Genomic DNA, 18,757 nt, shown 5'->3' with positions numbered 1-18,757 from the left:
GCCTCTTTAGAAAGTCTCCCTGCGACATCTTAGGTAGACCAACCCCAAGCTCTCTAGGCCAGGGGTCAGGGTACTGCAGGCTGGGTCCAAATCCAGTCAGCTGCTTGGTTTTTATGAATAAAGTTTTATTGACATTCGGCCGTATTCATTTGCCACCATATTGTCTGTGGCTGCTTTTGTGCTACCATAGGACATGTCAGTAGTTGTCACAGAGGCAGTACGGTGCCCAAATCCCAAACTGTTCACTCTCTGGCCCTTTACAGAAAATGTTTGCTGACCCCAGAGACCTTCTCATTGCCCTGTATGATTTTCTTCACAGTAAAAATACTATAATCTGAAATTGCTTATTTTTTGGTTTGTTTCTGATTTCTACCATTGTAAGCACCTCAGGTTTATTTCCCTTGTAATAAGAACACTGTAAGAGTAGAATAGATTTTAGTGAAGCAAAGTGAATCAGCTCCTTGTTGACTCATGTCTGCCATTTTGTTGAAGCAGAGGGGGCTCCTAGGCCTTCATATTTTGGAGCTCTTATGGTATTATGGCTTGTGTCTAGATGTCCCCCCAAAGCCTCATGTGGTCATAGGTGGGGCTTTTTCAGAGGTGGCTGAATCTAGAGTGTGTGATTGATTCATGGTACAATGCTAAGATTATGTGTGCTAGGATTAAGGGTGGATGATTCCTAAATCAGTCCATTGATTGGTTTGACACCACTTTAATCCCAATAGTCTGAATACACATATAAGGGACAGAAAGAGGCTTGTCTTGTCCCTTGCTTGCTTTGCTACCTTCTGCCCACCATGAACTGTTTCTCTCCTGGATGCCTACCTGTCATGCCACCCTGGCTTGAACTGCAAACTGTGAGCCAAATAAACCTTTCCTCCTTAAATTTTGGGTGTCAGGTATTTTGTCTCAGCAATAAGAAAAGTAACTAAAATGCATAGGTAGGCACTGAAGCTGCTGTTACTTCTCAGTACCACTGGGGATACATGCAGATTTTGTGGGTTTGGATATACAAACTGGACCAACCAAAAACACTGGGACAGACAAGGCCTAAGCACAAGACCCTTAACCCTGAAAAGAGAAACAGCCAAGATGTGAGACCAGGGAAAACAGTGATGAGGTGATTGTGTCATTTCATCCAATGCCATTGCCATTAACAAGGGCTACATTTTTTGGTTTTTCTGTGCCAGGGGTGGAATCCAGGGCCTCAGACATGCTAGAAGAGTGCTCTGCCACTGAGCTACATTCCTACTCCCCAAAGAGCTAACTCATTTGTCAAGTAAAGAAAAGCTACTGGATCAACTTACTTCTAAGTTAGCATACATGCTGTTTTATCTCTAACCAAACAAGTTGTTTTTTTTTTTCTAAAATCTTGACCCAATAAAGGAAGATTTGTTTTTCTTGGTTAATTATGTCATTGTGTCCCATACCAACTATGCAATCCCAACCTGCACTCAGCTACCGGTTCCTGCCTGTTTCCTTATCACCTCTTACACTGACCCTGCTAGAAATCAGTGCTCTCCTCCGTTCAACCCCATCTCTGTCATCCATCCTTCTGCCTCATTTGTCTGAACCCCTCCTCAGCTTATACTCTCTAGCACAGTGCTCAGAATCTTGGGATTTGTTTAGTGAGTCTTTGCCTATTAGTATTTTTTCCTCCTCCCCTTGTAAGCAGCCACTATTTTATACCCTTCTTCATATCTCCCTCTTTCTCCCAGTTTGTGTTTGATCTAAATGGAGTCTTGAGTATCAGGCCCCTGGTGCTCTGCTGGAAGTTATACCAGGGACAGACAAGATCATTCAAATTTCCCACATGCCCTGGAGCCTGCCTTTGGGAGAGCCCACATCATTTAGAAATAAGGCTGTTAAAAGGTACCCACTTGCCATGTGAAGTGTGGTTTTTTCCTTTCAATAAATCATCGCAATTCATCTGCTTTCAAAATTATAATTGATTATAACTTTAAGTTTTATTTTGCGGTGTGTCAACTAATGCATATTTTGTTAATCCTCTGAGAACTCAAAGTTTCTTGAATGTTTTAGAGGCCCTTGAGAAGCTGCTATACCTCATGCATCACATCCCCAGATTCCTACAGTTTAAAATGGCCCTGGACAACTGCTGATACCACAGAGGAAACAACAGGAGCAATGCCTGTCCACAGAGAGCCAGAGTCTAGTGAATGTGAGATGCAGGGAAGCGGGGAAGATCACAGAAAGGTCTACTCTGAAGGTTGGGCAGGAGTCAAACAAGACTCAGAGAGATATGGAGACAGGGCTGGGGAAAAAGGCACTCAGGAAGACTTCCCTGGAAGTAGTGCTTTAGATGAGACTTGAGAGATTGAAGTGAGAGGATCTTCTCATAACCTGCCTTTCTAAACATAGCCAATCTTCCTCCAGTCACCCTTGATAAATCAATTTAGCACACAAATGAATTCACTTGAAGCCACAATCATGCCAGCATGCATAGTTTTGGAGACCCAGTGCAAAACAGAAATGCAGAACCTTTTCCAGAATTTTAAGACAGTAAGGACAGACCAAGTGCAGGGCCGTGTCTGACCACACAGGTCACACACTCATGAAGCAGGACCTGACAGTTGACCCAAATATGGGGTGAGTGTCATTAAACAGATAGTAGGAGAAAGCCACACTATCAGTTATAGCACCAAGTGCACAGTAGGTACTCAACAAAGGTTTGTTGAATGTGATAGGAAATACCAAGATAGATCTTTTGCATATGGGAAGGAGACCCTGAGGGTGAGTTTCTTTAGTTTTACTTTTAGTTTCTTGGAAATTAGACCTGACCAGGTGGCAAATGTCTGTAACAGTTACTTTGGCGTTTTCCATTTCTAGAAGTTCACCACAGACACAAAGACACTGGGAAAACATGACCAGCATGACTGTCTTTGTCCTGGCGATGACGGTGACTTGGGTGTTATTACATTTAATCACTTCAGTAGATGAGATCTTTCTCCACATCCTACCCTGATGGTAAACTAATGCTAAATAAAAGTATATTTTATTAAGGCTCATGGAGGGTGTTTTCAGAACCTGCCATGTGATGAAATGTATTATACATTTCCCCCACATCTGTAAACGTGAGTAGTCTTGAATTGCCAAGCCAGGTAAAGTGAGTCCATGGATAACTCTTACACACATTAAACCCCGGAAAATATTAGATCTTTCTGCTACAGATGAGGTTTGGTGTGCAGCTCATTAGCATTTGAACAAATTTGTGAGACTTTTAAGGCATGTTGTTGGATTGGGCTAAGTAGACTAATGCAGGGAATTCCAGACCCTAATGGCTCCATTTATCAAGGGAGCAGGTTTTAACATAATGCATAAACCTTTCTCACATGGCCATTTTACTATGCATTTAATTCTATTGCAACATGGTGCTGCAGGCAAAGGAAATGAAGAACTTAAACAAGGCTAACATTCCAAGAAAAGACTAGGAAAAAATCAATACCCCCCTCCTTCCCCCAAATAAAAGATGATTTACAAATATGGAAATCTATATCGATGACAGAGTCTTACAGATAACAAAATGTACAAATAATGTTTTGTGACTAGGAGGACATGAGCTATCGTTTCCACTGAATGCTGTATCCAGTCTCAGGAATAATGTTATAAAAATGTTTTAGTGCCATTTATTAAAGGTTATTAATTACTTAGAGTCCCTCCTGTCGCACTGAGATTTACTTTGAGAACAGAGAAGACTTCTGTCGCTCATCTCTTTATCCCCATGTCACATTCTCATTGTCTTTCTTCCTGTTTACGTGTACTTCAGAAGGGCTGAGGTAACTATCTTTCCACTCCCTCAGGATGATTTGCCAGAACTTACCTGGAACTTCGTCCTTTTGGAAAACTCAGTCATTCAAGACTTCTGTTTTGTCTGTTAAAGATCTGAAAACGCCCTAACGTGTAGGTGTTTGCAGATGAAGCAGCATGGTTTTGTCTGTCAGGAAGGTTACTAAAGGCTTCGTGACACGCTGTGCTTGGCCATTTGCAAAAAGAGGGATTTGCAGGTGCAGGGTGACACTTATATACAAGAGTGTATAATTTCACTAAGGAGCTCCCCGGGGCCTCACTGCAATATCATTTTGAGGTTTCTCTGCCAAAGTACAACTTCTCTACCTGTAGTGCAGTTATAAAGCAACACACACCGAACAAGTGACTCTTTATCAATGACTTTTGATTCTACATACAGTTGTTAAGAACCTAAAGAAGTCCCTTAAAAGTTTCTGCTATACTTCTCTGCATTTTTTGAAGGAAAATATATCCTTAGTGCATCCATTAATTTAGGGGGTTTTGAAGGCTACAGAATACACCTCTTACAAATACCAAGGGTCTATAGTGCATAATTTTTATTTTTCAGCAGATGCTACCCTGCTACTTAGACTGAAAATGCCTCACAGTTGGTCTTTCTAGCCAAACTATGGTCTAAAGTTATTTCTTTAAAAAGTTGAGTCTTCCCAATTTCCCTGCTTCCTTCCTAAAAATGGTTTTCTATGTGCTGCTTGGCAGATGTGGGTATTAGCAGTAAGATTTATGCTAAGCTAAATAACTGAGCTAGACTCACTTTCTATCACCCCAAAAACGTAAAGTTGGCACTTAAGCCAGGAGTTTAGCAATTAGTCTTCCAACTTGGGAAAACTCAAAACTACACTCTGTGCAGTAAAAATGGGTTAGCTAATAATATCTTGTACAGGAAGAAGAAAGTGCTTAAGGGTAGTATTTCATAAAAGTAAATAAAAATATTTGCATAGCCATTATATATAAATTGTCCTTTAAATGTCATCAAACCCATGGAAAGCCAAGTGCATGAAAATCAGCAGCCAGGTTTCCCCCTGTCCAGGAAGCTCTCGGGACTGGGGCTTCATCTGTGCTCTTCTCTGAAGCTCTCCTGGGACCCTCAGTCTAGTTCCTAAATCATCCTGTATTTGCATCCATCATCCTATCAATCCCTAGATGCTGGTTGTTTGTTTTTCTTATCTCTCAACTCAACTGTGTACACCTCCCTAGAAGACTGTACAAGACCTTACTTTCCTTTCTTAATGCTAAGCACACAATGGGCACTGCAGAAACTCCAAGAACATTTATGAATGAAGTAATCAATGAAACATGCAGCCTTGAGACTTTTCTGAAGCTTCCGTCCTTTTGAGCAAAAGGCAGAAATGACACGGAAATGTTGTCAGGTTGGAGACTTTAAATCTTTACTAGTTTTTCAAGCACATAGGAGAATCCTTTCTCCCTCTTTAATAAGGGCTGGCAATGTACAGGTCACCAGCATACAGATTAAAAAGAGGGAGCCCACTGTAGCTCAGCATCTGGACACTCAGTAAACTCAAGTGCTTGACTGGTGGCTTGCCAAAGGATACCCTGAGTCAATCCTGCAGTGGAGCTTAGAGATGTGAGGGAAAAGGTATGGGATGATGAAACTCTTAGACAATTACTCTAGACTTCTCTAACCTACCAAGTGGTGAATCCAAGGGGCAGGTCATTGGGCTGCTCTTGAAGTTTCCTCTGCAGAATTGTTCAGAGAGATTAGCTTTCTTGACTATTTCGTTAATGTATCACCAGTCTGGGACCTTTCATCTACTGACAGGTTGTATTTATTTTTCCTATGCTCTTTTCATGGAATCAATTTCAAACATCATCCAGAAAGGTTCTAGAAAGACTCCAGGCTTCTCAGTGAGATGATTTCCAAATGGCTTGATTATTCAGATTTAGCAATAGAAAGAAACATCTTTTTTGGTATGGTTCAAGCTAAAATCCCATTTTAAGATCAACAAGTGTACTTCCAACCTTGGAGATATGGTCCACTTGAGATAAAAGTTAACAATCTTCAAATTCGGTTTCCAAATTTTACTACAATCATTCTTCCACTTATAGATTGCATCATTTTTAATTCCTATTTAAATAAGTTAGCTGGAGATGAAGTTAAAAGTACATAAGCAAGAATTAACAAAGCTTTTAAAAAATGTAGACCAGTTATCTTCCAAGAAATCTCTATGGAAAGATGAGTTTTCAAACTGTACCAGAAAGTAGCTGTGGTACATGGAGAAGAGTGGGAACTTGAACCCTACAAGTTGTTTTTGATTCTCAGCTGAGCCACATGGTCAGTGAACTGCCCTGATTTTCGTCAGCTCATCTGCAAAGTGGAAATTAGCAGTGTCATCCCCAAAGGGCTATCATGAAGATAAAATAAGATAATTGCCAGGAAACTGCTTGGCAAATTATAGTGTCGTATAAACATAGGAGAAATTCACCAAAAATGGTGGTGGTGAAGTTCTGGCACAGAAAACAGTAAGCTAGAGGAAATTCTGGGTAACACAAATTAAAAGCCATCCTACCTGTAATTTTCTCACAGTGTTACTTCAGAATATAGGTGAGTTACAAATCACATTTAGTTTAGATGTGTACAACTACATGCCTTGACAAAACATTTTAAATTCTGTAAAATACTCCAAAGTTCTGCAAACATATGACCTATGCACATCACTATAGATATTACACATTTTAATAAACACCAATACTTAAGAATATATATGTAAAATAATATATAACATAATGTGTGGACGATTTAAAGATTACTAAGGGTAGGTTTTTGACTTACTACTTTTCAAACGCAACTCCAGAAAAAGATAGGGTCTCACAGTATAATCTAATCACTTAAGTAGGGATGTTGGACATCATCTTATCATATCAGATCATACTTCTCACATTTTTCTTAAACTCTTGCCACTAATTATAGGTGAATGGAAATGGGGGGGCACATGCTGGCACACGCATGTGTATATGCAAACATCAAAATTGATTTGCCCAGGTACTCAATTGGAGCACAAAATCACAGCCATGAATATGCAAGGAAATTTGAGTGTGTGTTTGTCAGCCACTGAATATTTGGCAAGGGGGAATATTAAAATAGATTGCACTTAGAGCGCGGGGAAGGAAGAATAAACAGAAATTTACAGGTGAGTGTTAGCAAACAGCATATATGTTGAATAGTACTCTGAAATAGACCCTTCTGAACTCAGTAGGAAATTGACATTCTGTTTGTGCTACTTTCTATTAGAACTGGAAGCCTCAAGTTATGTTTCTCAATAGCAATACAGCAAATTACTATATCTACATGGCAGGCACTTGGCTCTTAAGAGCTTGTGAGATTGAGGGTTATTTGAGGCATTTAAAATAAAAATTTCAGGTAGGATCAAATCAGTGTGGTCAATCAGTAAGACGGTCAACAGGTGTTTATGAGACAGCCACTTATCTATGTATTTTTCAACCCTATGCATAACTGGATTACAATGGGAAAAGACCTAATATTAGCCGAGGGACCACATGTTGGGCTCTGGCTTGCAAGGCTGAATGTAATAAATGAGAGCTTTGGAGTCCTACACCCCTGCTACCAAATGTGAACTTCTTTTATTCTGTAGGTAAACTCCGCATTTTAGGTTAGGGCTAGATTCTGAAGCCAGCCCATTAAGCACAAGTTACACACTGTCAGAATATCTTTGAAATTGCCCTAAATCCTCTACCCTTAAACCATCCTCCTCCTGCTGCTGCTTTTCCTCCTCCTCCTCCTCCTGCTTCTCCTTCTCTTCCTTCTTATTTTTCTATAACTGAGTTAAAATTTTTTTGAGCACCTATGCCCTTAGAAGTAGAAATTTAATAACAGTCAGGGTGCACAAACACACAAATGCTATACAGTTTGGGGGGCCATTTTATGTCCACTAAAGTTCAAGAATTGTTGTGTTAAAGAAAGGGCTGAAAAGAAAGTTTATATGCAGATGTCTGGACTTTGAAATCATCCTGCCTTTAAATTATTATCAAATCCCCAGTGTAAAGTACAGATGGTGAGACTTCTAAAGTGTTCCTGCTTGCTGCAGGCTTGACTCTGCTCAGCTGTAATAATAAGCTGCTCTACCTTTCATACATGATGATAGGCTTATTTGATGTTTTGAGGATTCAATGAGACAATGGATGCCGTCTTTCTTAAGGGTTAAATTGGAAAATTAGGATGTAAATTGCACATACTTGAGATACTTCCTTGTTTGTGTGAACCTTATCAGTGTACTGAAACTCACTGAGCCTCCGTTCATCTCATCAGCAGGATGGTGGGACACATAATACTTCCACAGTGGAATTGTTGGCCCAATAAATATAATGCACATAGTGCTGTTGGCAGATAGAGAACAAAAAATTAAAAATAATAATTATTATTATAAATTATTGTTGTTGAGACGATTGTTATTTCTTTTGTGCTCTGTGACTCTGGGCTTGTTACCAAATCTTTCTGTGTCTTAGTCACTCATTTGTCAAAAGGAGCATGATATCTTTGCCTCCTACCTCGAAGAGCAACAGAAGGGACAAAAGAGAAAAAGAGTCTGAAAAGCATTAGAAACTGTACAAGCAGAAGGTAAAAATTGAGTTTAAAAAATTACAGTATTTCAAATCCTAGGGCATCTGCAATGGCTTGTATCTAAATGTCCCCCCCAAAGCCTCATGAGGTCATAGATGGGAGTTTCAAAGGTGGCTGGATTGGGGGATGTGGATATGGATTAAGGGTATGATTCTGGGATTAAAGGTGTTGATAATGGACCCCCCGCCCTGGGTATTGGAGGCACCAATCAATATATTTGTGGCCTGGGTGGAAATAAAAGAACAAAAAAAAGAGGGCAGTCTTGCTGCTGCTGCTGCTGGTTGCTGCTTTGCTGCCTCCTGCCTTCCTGCCATGGACAGTTTCTCCTCTGTGATGCCCCTCTACCATGCCACCCTGCCCTGGAACCAGCTAATTTTGGACTGAAACCCCTAAAAATTGTGAGCTGAAATAAACCTTTTTTCCTTTAACTTTGAATGTCCAGTATTTTATCTCGGCAAAGATAAAAATAACTAAAACAGCATTCTAGTTTCAGAGAGGTGTCAAACCAATGATTTCTGAAGAACAAGTTGCATGGCTGAATTGTGATCTGGTTGGGGCCACAGGAGGTGGGAGGTTTTTGAACTTGGCCCATCCCATGCCTGGGCAAAGAGCTGAAAGCGCATGCTCTCTGGAAGGGGCACCTTGCTGTTGAAGGAAAGGGAGCATATATTCTTCCTCACAACTGCTACCACATGGACCTGCCTTATGCAGCAGACTAAGTGCACCAGTCTCTGAGTGACAAATGACAAGAAACCTGACTTTGTTTTTTTTAAATACAACTGAATGTAATTGTTATCACGAGCACCCATGCCATCAGATAATAGAAACTTAATCTCAGCCAGGCCAGGGGATCAGAGTCCATTTAGCTTCCTGAGATTGGGACCAAGCTCCAAGGGTTCCTTGACATCCAAGAATTTGGGGATCATACTTGGTTCTGGTGACCACCTGTGTCCACAAGGCCTTTGTGACAATGTTCATTGTCTCTTCTGATCTCTGGCTAAAGCCCATTCTGGACCTGCTAGAACTTTCTTAGTGAAGTGTGAGACCCTCTGGCATAACCACAGTATGCAAGCACTTCTGGTCTTCGGCTCCTCTACCTTGGGTTGTCTGTGGTTGTGGTGGGGGCAGCGTGCTGGGGAGCTGAGTGTCTCTATAAGGCTCTCAAACAGAGGCTTCTGCTGCTCTTGAATCCCCTGACTCCTCTGGAAGATTCCTTTCTCTGCTGCCTCCCCACCAGGTCACCCCAGCACAGCCAAGCAGCAAGCTGGGAGCAGAATGCAGCCCCCTCCTACCTCTGTGTCCACATGGCCAAAGATTCCTCTCCCTCTTTATCTCACAAAACACACACTGCTCTCGACACCCAGCGACCCTTGTGCTTTGGCTAAGGGGCATGAGCCTCTGATTATCCCATGCTGTTCTTCTAAAGCTATTTTTTTCAGTTGCCAGGATTTCTGCTTTGGAAATCCCCAAAGCAACACACATCCCTTTGTACTGCTTCCTACTCTGTGATGCTCTTCTTAGGTGCTGTGGTTTGTATCTGTTTGGCCCCCAAGGTTCATGTGTGGGAAGCTTGGTTCCAAGGGTGGCAGAGACATTGGAATCTTTAGACAGCAAATTGTGATAAGAGAGCAGTCCTAGCTGGGTATGGTGGTGCACGCCTTTAATCTAAGCACTCTGGGAGGCTGAGGGAAGAGGACTGCAAGTTCAAGTCCAGCCTGGGCATCTAAGCAATTTAGCAAGATCCTATCCAAAAGAAAAAGAAAGAAAGAGAGAGAAAGAAAGAGAGAAAGAGAGAGAGAGAGAGAGAGAGAGAGAGAGAGAGAAAAGAAAAGAAAGAAAGAAAGAAAGAGAAAGAAAGAAAGAAAGAAAGAAAGAAAAGGATGGAGGTGCAGCCCAGTGTGAAGACCCTGAGTTCAATCCCCAATACCACCACCACCAAAAAAAAAAAAAAAAAAACCCAAAACAAACAAAAGAGGGGCACTGACCCCTCTCCCCTCTCAGTCTTCCCACACTGAGGTTCCCTCTGTACTTCCTCCCACTATTACAGTGCCATCTACTAAGAGGCCCTCCTCAGAGTCCAGATTGACGGGGCTGCCTGTCTTGATCTTGGACTCTCAGGACCCAGAATTGTAAGCTACATAAAATTCTTTTCTTTATAAGTATCAGCATCAGATATTTTGATATAGCAATGGAAAACAGACTAATACACGAGTCAAGGGCTGCTTTATACAAAGCCAAAGGTCTTGCTACAGGCACAGAACCTGCCTCTCATACTTCGAAACATTACACACCTGCACTGTTGAAAGCATTTCCCAGAGTCATTGGTCATTGCTTCCTCAGGAGTGGTGTGTGTCCACCGTGGTTTGCTGCAGTCCTTATGGCTGGATGAGTACCACAAATTGCACTGGTGAATTTCTGACAATGTCAGTAATTTGTCTCGTGAGAGTTGGGGGCTGGTGAGTGAATCATTGGTGGCACACACTTGAAACAACTGCTTTTTTTTCCCTTCCAATCACATCCTATTCTGCAACATTCTTAAAGGAGGTGAGAAATAGTTCTTTATGCTTTGTCATTCTTGAGCAGGTTTTTTATTATGTAAAAAGCAATTATAATTCAGAGAAAACACAATGTGTGAAATGGTAAAATAATTCTCTTGTCACTTGAAGGCTCCAGTTGGGGTCTGCAGCTTACATCCTTACAAAAAATATAAATCCATGTGCCCAGATTTAAGGACCGCCACCACAAAGTGTGCTCTCACTCCGCAGCCCACCTAGGTGGGGCAGTGCAGCCCAGAATGTGCATGTGACAAATGTCCATTCCAGCATCCCGGCCCCAGAGTGGTCTCTCTCCTAGGGCTGCTCCAGAGCCTCCTAACTTTCCCCCCACCCCACCCCCAACCCTGACCCTGTCTAACTCTGTGGTCTTCATTCTGCAGCTAAGGGGATCTTTTGAAAATGCAAATGTGATAGAGAGGTCACTCTGCCCCTTGCAAACTGCCCCCTCCACTTCAAATTCTGCAGTGATTTCCTGGTGTATTCATGTTCTAGGGCAGCTAACAAAGAACCCCAAACTAGGTGACTTACAGACAGTAGAAATTTGTTGTTTTAAGAAGTGTGAAGCAAAGGTGTGGCAGGCCACCCCCCAAGGGCTCTAGAGGAGGATGTTTCCTTGCCTCTCCCAGCTTCTGCCAGTGCCTTCCACCACTGGATGGAAGTTGCATCACTCCAGTCTCTGCCTCAATGGTCACACGACCCCCGTGCCCGTGCCCAGGTCTTCATGGGGCAGTGCTTCCCCATGTCCCAGTGCGAGGACGCTTTGGGTTTTTCTTTCTGTCTTCAGTTTTCATACTGATTAGTACATTCTGCAGTACATGATGATTTCATTCCGTGGGGGCAGTTATATCCGTGTGGATACAACACATCTCACGTTTTTAATCCTCTTTCTCCTCCCTCTCTTTCCCCTCTGTACCGGGGATCGAACTCAGGTCCTTGTGCTTGCACAATAGGCAGTGAAACCACTGAGCTAAGTCCCCAGCCCCCCCTTCATCTCTTAATCCCTTTCACATTTGAAGAGATTCCCCTTCTTCCTATTATTGATCTTTTATTTGGCTCCTTATTTATATTTGTGGTTTTCATGTAAGAGAAACCCCGCAATATTTAAGCCTGTGTGTCTGATTCACTTCACTTAACATTATGGTCTCAAGATGCGTCCATTTTCCTACAGATGACTCAAGTTTAGCCTTCTCTGTGGCAGAGTGGTACGCACTGTGTATAAATACCACATTTCCTTCATCCATTCCTCTGCTGATGGCTGTATAGGCCATTTCCGAGATTTAGCTCCTGAGTTGTGCTGCTATAACATGTGTATGCATGGATCATTGTAATGTGATGTCTTTAACTGTTTCAGGAAGATACCTAGAAGAGGAACAGCTGGGTCAAGTGGGGTTTCTAGTTTTAGTTTTATAAAGACCCTGGTCCTTGGATTCAGGCCCATTCTAATAACTACATCGTAACTTAATTACACCTGTTAAGACTTCCTTTTCAAACAAAGTCAAATTCGTAAGTGCCAGGGGTTAGAACTTCAATCTGTACTTTTAGCTGAACACAGTTCAAACCACAACACTGGATTTATCCAGAAAAAATCCAACACTCTGCCATCGCCTCCAAGACTCTACAGAGCCTGACGCCTGTCTTCTTCCTCAGCCCCCACTTCATTCCTGCCCGGCCAACAGTTCTTCACAAAGCAGCTCACTACTGGTCTTCTATCATTTTTTTGAATTGCCATATGCTGCCTCCCACTTTGGGACATTTCTATTCATTGATTTATTTCGGTGGTACACTTTAAATTTTATTTATTTATTTCCATTCTCCTTTTTATTAGTGTGATTATTAATTCAGATGGATGGATTTCTCTGTAACATTTCCATGCGTGCACACATCATGCTCTGTTTGAATCCACCTTCTCCATTATTCTCTCTTCTATTTTCAGGTTCTTACTTTTTTTTTTCTTAGTTTCCATGCGTGAGAGAAAACATGCAATACTTGTCTTTCTGCATCTGGCTTATTTTGCTTAACATGATGACCTCAAGTTTCATCTATTTCCTCAGAAATGACATGATTTCATTGTGATTTATTTTGGCAAGCCCTGTGTTCTTCCTGCACGGCCTCCCCCTGTTCTTCCCTGCCATGCTTAGTATCTTCATTCTCAGCCCAGTGCTACATTCTGAGCCAAGCTCCCTGGAGTCTAGACCTGAGTCATCTCCTAGGACCTTCTTCCATGGCTCTTGCTACTGTCGACAATTAAATATTTATTTGTGTGATTGTTAAGCCCTCTGAGTCCCACCTCTGTAAGGTACAGCCAGAAAATCCTGACCAGGGCAGATCCTTAATGAATAATTACTAGGTAAGTAAAGAAAAGATTCCATCAACACACTGTTACAGTGTGATATGATTGCTGACTCCTGTAGGATACGGTGACTTTTGGTCTGTAGAAAATTATCATTTTCACATGCTGTTTGCTATTCGTACCCTGCAACTTAATTTTGACATTGTTGAGAATTTTACTAAGGATTTCCTGTTGTTTCTGCTTCCATAATGAGCTGAGAGGCAATGACTATGCCAAATGGATTTAGAAGCTAAATATTTGAGAGCCTTCCTCCCCCCACAAAAGAAAAGAAAAAGGTAGAACGAAAAGAAAAGCAAGTGTATACAATCGAAAGGGACCATCAGGAGCCATTGTATCTCATTTTGTTATCACTTAACTCCTGCACAAAAGAGAGGAACCCATAATCCTCTGTAGAATTATGCATTAATCCTCATTAGTCATCATCCAACTGGGTGTACTTTCTCTGCACCACGTGAAATATGAAGAGGTACCTTCCCAAGAAGGATAAATGTGTTATCTCATAGTTCACTTACTCTGGAATACCTAATGGGCTGCCCAGGGAGGATATGTTGTTTATCATCATGTGTAAAGGGCAAGATGGGCCCTATTGAAGACCACTGGACCATGAGTGATTTATGGTGTTTTTACCCCTCAACTGTTGGGGGAGGTGGCCACATGGTAGAATTCCCTCTGTCCCATATGTAGCCCCTTTAATTAATGATTTATCTTATTATCTTCCTTCCTGCAATGAAAAAATGTTCTACTCCTGTTGGTATAACTATCATCTACCAAACAGGGTCATTAGCTAAATCCCAGTGACAAACAAGTTGATGGGAACATTCTGGGGAGGGAATCCTAAGGGGATACAGGTTAACAAAATCCCTTGCTTCCTGAAGGAAACATTAGTAGGTGTTTCCTAATCCTGCCCAGCCAAAGGTCAGTGCTTTGATACACACACAGGCGTGCACACACACACAAGCACACTCACATCTGCTCAAGTTTCCATGCTATAAGAGAGGACATGTAAGGGAACTTCACTGGAGGAGGAAAGCCATTAATCCAGTGAGTTTGGCAGTTAGACACTTGAAAAAAGATGACTTCTTATTAACATGCAATTGTCACCATGTTAATAATGAAATATTGATCTGTTCCTGCTTAATGAAAATCAACTTATTCTAATTTACCCCTAGAAAGAGGACCACATAGGGTCTCATTCCAACATTTTTGTGCCATCCATCTGTGTATCATTCACAGTTCATAGCTGTATTTATTTCTTAGTACATACAGCTGAGAGCCAGGAGGAGGAAAGGGAACAAATACCACCAGGTAACCCAGAATTATTTTTCTTTTCTTCCACTGTTGAAATTCAGTCCTCTGATTTAGCAAGAAAAACTTGATGGAAGACCTTATAATAGGCATTGGTGATTTTATGACTAAATGATCATAATCTTCAATAAAAATAGTATTATATTCAAAATATAAAACTCTGGAAAATCACTAACAGTTCTAATCCATATCTTGAGTTATCAGTCTGTATAGCCATATACACATTACAGTAAGGATTGATTCTATTCACAGGATTTATCAGTCTTATTCATTGAGAACAGTAGTACACAGAAAAGCTCTTCCTAATAGCCCATCTCAATTAGCTGCCAATTTTGTGAATTATTTCTGTTTTATAGTCACAATTTTTTACTAATCTATTTACCTGGGATTTTGAAATTATCTGTGAAGCAATCTTTTTTGAATAACAGGGAAAAGAACCAGTGACTCTAGTCCCTTAAAAATGTAGATCATGTTGATTTACAATTTAAAATGTAAATGCTTTGAGGTCAGGCCTCTGAGAAAAGAATAATTCACAAGTCAATACATTACTCCTTCACACTTAAACATTTACTACCAAGAGGCACATACAGTGTGTGCACATGCGTATTATAGTGGCTTTTATTGCTTCTGTTAGGTGTCGCCTCATAGAGGTTCACATAAACATTTATATAGGTTTCAGAAAACAGTTGTTACTGAGGAAGAACCTTTTTCTGTTTACACAAATTCAGAACAAAGAAACATTGCTACAGCTTCCTGTAATTGACATGTGGGCGTGTTTTCAAGTTGCTGACTGGAAGAAGTGAGTCTCCGAGATTTATTTTTGACAGGACTTAAATTACTGGTAGTCTGACACATTTTTGAACAATTACTAGACACCAAGGTGTTTAAAGTAATGGGGACTGTTTGTTTGAGAGATGGGGAAGTTTTGAAACCCTTTAGCACTAAATAATTTTCCATTTGATTAGTAAGATGCTAACATTACATTTGTAGTACTAAACACCACATGAATAGTTGGCTCCTCAAATATATTTTCTCAGAATAAAAGTCATACTTAAAAAAAAAAAATTCCCCCCACTTGAATTGGTGAATCACAGGGAGTCGAGAGAGGAACAGCCCCCCTGCTCACTGTCAGATTCCCCCTCATTTGGCTCTTAATATCAGTCCCCAAAGTATACAGAGCCCAGAGCTTTGTCCTGCTTTGTTTCAAATGTCTCAGAAACTAGGGCTTACTGCTCATTAATTAGCGACTATCTTTCAGGAGCTTCTAAACATTGTTTAACCAGCCATCTGAACTCCGACTGGAAAATTAAAAGTCACAATTTGTGAATTGCTCATGTCCCCAAAAGATAAAGAAACCGCAGCTGCCATAATTGGCAACGCATCAACATTTCAAGTTATCCAAAAAGTCAAAGCAGTGGTTTTCCTCCCTCCCTCTTTTGCCTTCCTGTGTCTGATGAAACTGAAAGACTGCTAAGCTTCTGGCCTCTGCTTTGTATCCTGTGGTTTCCAAAGCAGGGCTGCTCCGGACAGGGGCTGCTTTGGGGGCCATCCTGTCCTAGGTTCTGAGTGGAGGGGTCAGGACAACCCCTGGCTGAGTCCTGACCCACCCCTGGTGGTGTGGTTTCTGTCATCATCTAAGGTCTTTTTCCTCTCCCCTAGGTCCAGGCACATCCCTGACTACTCTTAGAGACTAGGACTGTGTGTGTCCCCCTGAAAGAAATGCTGTTTTTCTTTTCTTTTTTTTTTTTTTGTTGCATTTGAGACACAGTGTGCATGGACCACCAGAGCCTCATGCACGTATCCGCATCCTGGGGTGACTTTTCCCCCACTACACCCCAGGGACGTCTGGCAATCTCTGAAGCTAGTTTTTGGTTGTCAAAACAGAAGGCTGAGGTGCTACCGACATCTAGGGTGGAGGCTAGGGTTGCTATCAAACATCCCATGATGTATGTGTAGGATGGGTCTCACAGCATGGAATTAACTGGGCCCGAATCTCAGCAGTGTCCAGGCTGAGAAACCCTGTGGAGAGTGATGAGTGATGCCAAGGGGACATGGCAACAGCGTTCCCCACCCAACTTGCATATCCATGCTAGGAAGCATCAGGAATGCTAGCCTGAGCAGGAGCAAATGTAGTCTAGGTCATTCTCCAGTTCTGTTAGATCGAAGACATTTCTTCAAAGGTATGCATCGCATGGCCCTGGCTTCTTACAGGAATGTGCTATACAAAAACAAAGCAAAGTGTATCTTCAGGCCAGATATCAAAATCATAATCAGCAATGTTAATGACCACGTGGGGGTGTTATGTTTCTGTTTTACAGATAAGCGCTTTATCGTAGTCCTGTTTCGATCTTCTCATTTTATAAGCTTGCACAATACAATTATCCTTCCTAGTCTTCGTATTTTTCCCTGTGACATGGACAGGTGAATCTAAATGATGTTTTATTCCCATCCTGTTTGTCAGAACCCGTAAGTGCCACAAACTATTTTAGATTTTCATTGATATGAAAAAGAAGTGCTTTGTCTTTATTTTCCCTTCTCATTTGAGTATTTTGTCACCATCCCTGGAAGGTTTCCAAGGTGCCACTATGAGATTGATTTGAAAGACCCGGAAAATAATGTATAGGAATTGAATATGTGAGACTTGGACATTTCTTCATTGTTTAGTGAGGGTCAGGCTAGGTGAATCACAAGAAGGGGATTACCGTTAGCCTTAGAAAAAATAAAGAGATATACTTCTACCCATCCATCCATCCATCCACCCATTCTCCCATCACAGATGGACTGACACATATGAAATATACTTCACCAAAGGTTAGAATTATTTCTAGGTGCTGGGATATTGGATGGTTATTAAACTTTGTTTCTTAAAGTGTTCTCTATTACTTAAATACAGTAAGTATGAGTCATTTTTAGCAATGAAACTATTAGTTTTTAAAAGGAAGTAGATGACATGGGATGAGCTAGAGACATGGGATGAGCTAATAGATCCTTTTCAGCAGCCCAGGAAAACAGTTTTCATAGTTGAAACTCATCTTCTATCAACTCCATTCTCCAAGTGGAAAACAACAGTCTATCTTCAGTATGAGATCTGGCTTGACCGATATAACTTTTTCATTCTGAAATCTGCATATTTAGCCATAATTTTCCACTGACATCAGCGCCTATTGCTTATACTATACATTAGCTGAAAGTACAGTCTGCTTTATACACAGAGAAACCTAGGGATTTATGACAAGATTTCTCAGAGCCAGGCTTTTGCTGCATACTTTGGGATGTCCACTGAAGTGTGTGAGATGCTTCTACATTTTTAATTCCAAATTTCAAGGAATGTGGCATCTAGCTGCAATGACAGGAAATAAAATACACTGGCTCACCAGTTCCAGGCTTATAAATGATACATACATAAAGTGCCTCTCACCTTCATAACATCCTGGACAAACTCTTACCTATCTTTTAAATCCCTGGTCAAATATCGCCTCCTCTTGAGATCCCTCCTTGACACCTCTTATGTGATTTCTTCTTTTTATTGGGATATTAAATGTTTCCATTTTTTTTCATAGTGCCCCTTTCTGTACTCAGATATAAAAGTTATCAGGTTGCTAGAATTAATTCCTATGTATGCATCCTTTCCCATGGAATATGGGCTCACAAAGGGCTTGGACCAGGATTTATTGGGCTCTGTCCTGGCAGGACTTCGATTTCTCACTTGTAAGTGAGCTGTTCTGAATGCAGGTCAAAATGAGATGTGTGCAGTAGAAGGTATAAAAATCTGAGAAGTATGTAGAAGGTGAAAGAAGACTAGACTCTTTAAAATCTTATGTTTATTGTAAAGTTCAAATATACATAGTCAAACCCGCAGATACAACTTATGAACAAATGAGAAAAAGTCCTAATGGCTGTGATCCAATTTCAGGAACACAGAGGAACATGCAGCTTCAGAGGAAGTTTCTTGGAACATATAAATAGCAGTCGTGTTCTGAAGCAAACAATGAGAGCACAGCTACCCTGCGCCTGGGAAGGTGCTGGGGTCACCAGCATGTCCCCTGCTCCTCTGTCGCCCCAGGGAGGTGATATGAGCTCCACTTAACAGAGGAGAAAGTTGAGGCCTAGGGAAGCAAAGGACTTTTC

The 18,757-nt window shown here is 41.2% G+C and overlaps 1 protein-coding gene across 6 annotated transcripts in view; it reads left to right on the top strand.

The window, feature by feature from the left end:
- The window catches only part of Tshz2 (teashirt zinc finger homeobox 2), a 433,036-nt gene that overhangs the window by 76,226 nt on the left and 338,053 nt on the right, over positions 1–18,757 (top strand). The window lies entirely within an intron of this gene.

The sequence above is a fragment of the Heterocephalus glaber genome, unplaced genomic scaffold (assembly GCF_053883595.1).
Source record: "Heterocephalus glaber isolate CG9 unplaced genomic scaffold, H.glaber_assembly_v1.0 deba00001673, whole genome shotgun sequence".
Lineage (NCBI taxonomy): Eukaryota > Metazoa > Chordata > Mammalia > Rodentia > Bathyergidae > Heterocephalus > Heterocephalus glaber.
Note: the sequence above shows the minus strand (reverse complement) of the source record. Positions and strands in the feature narration are given on the sequence as shown.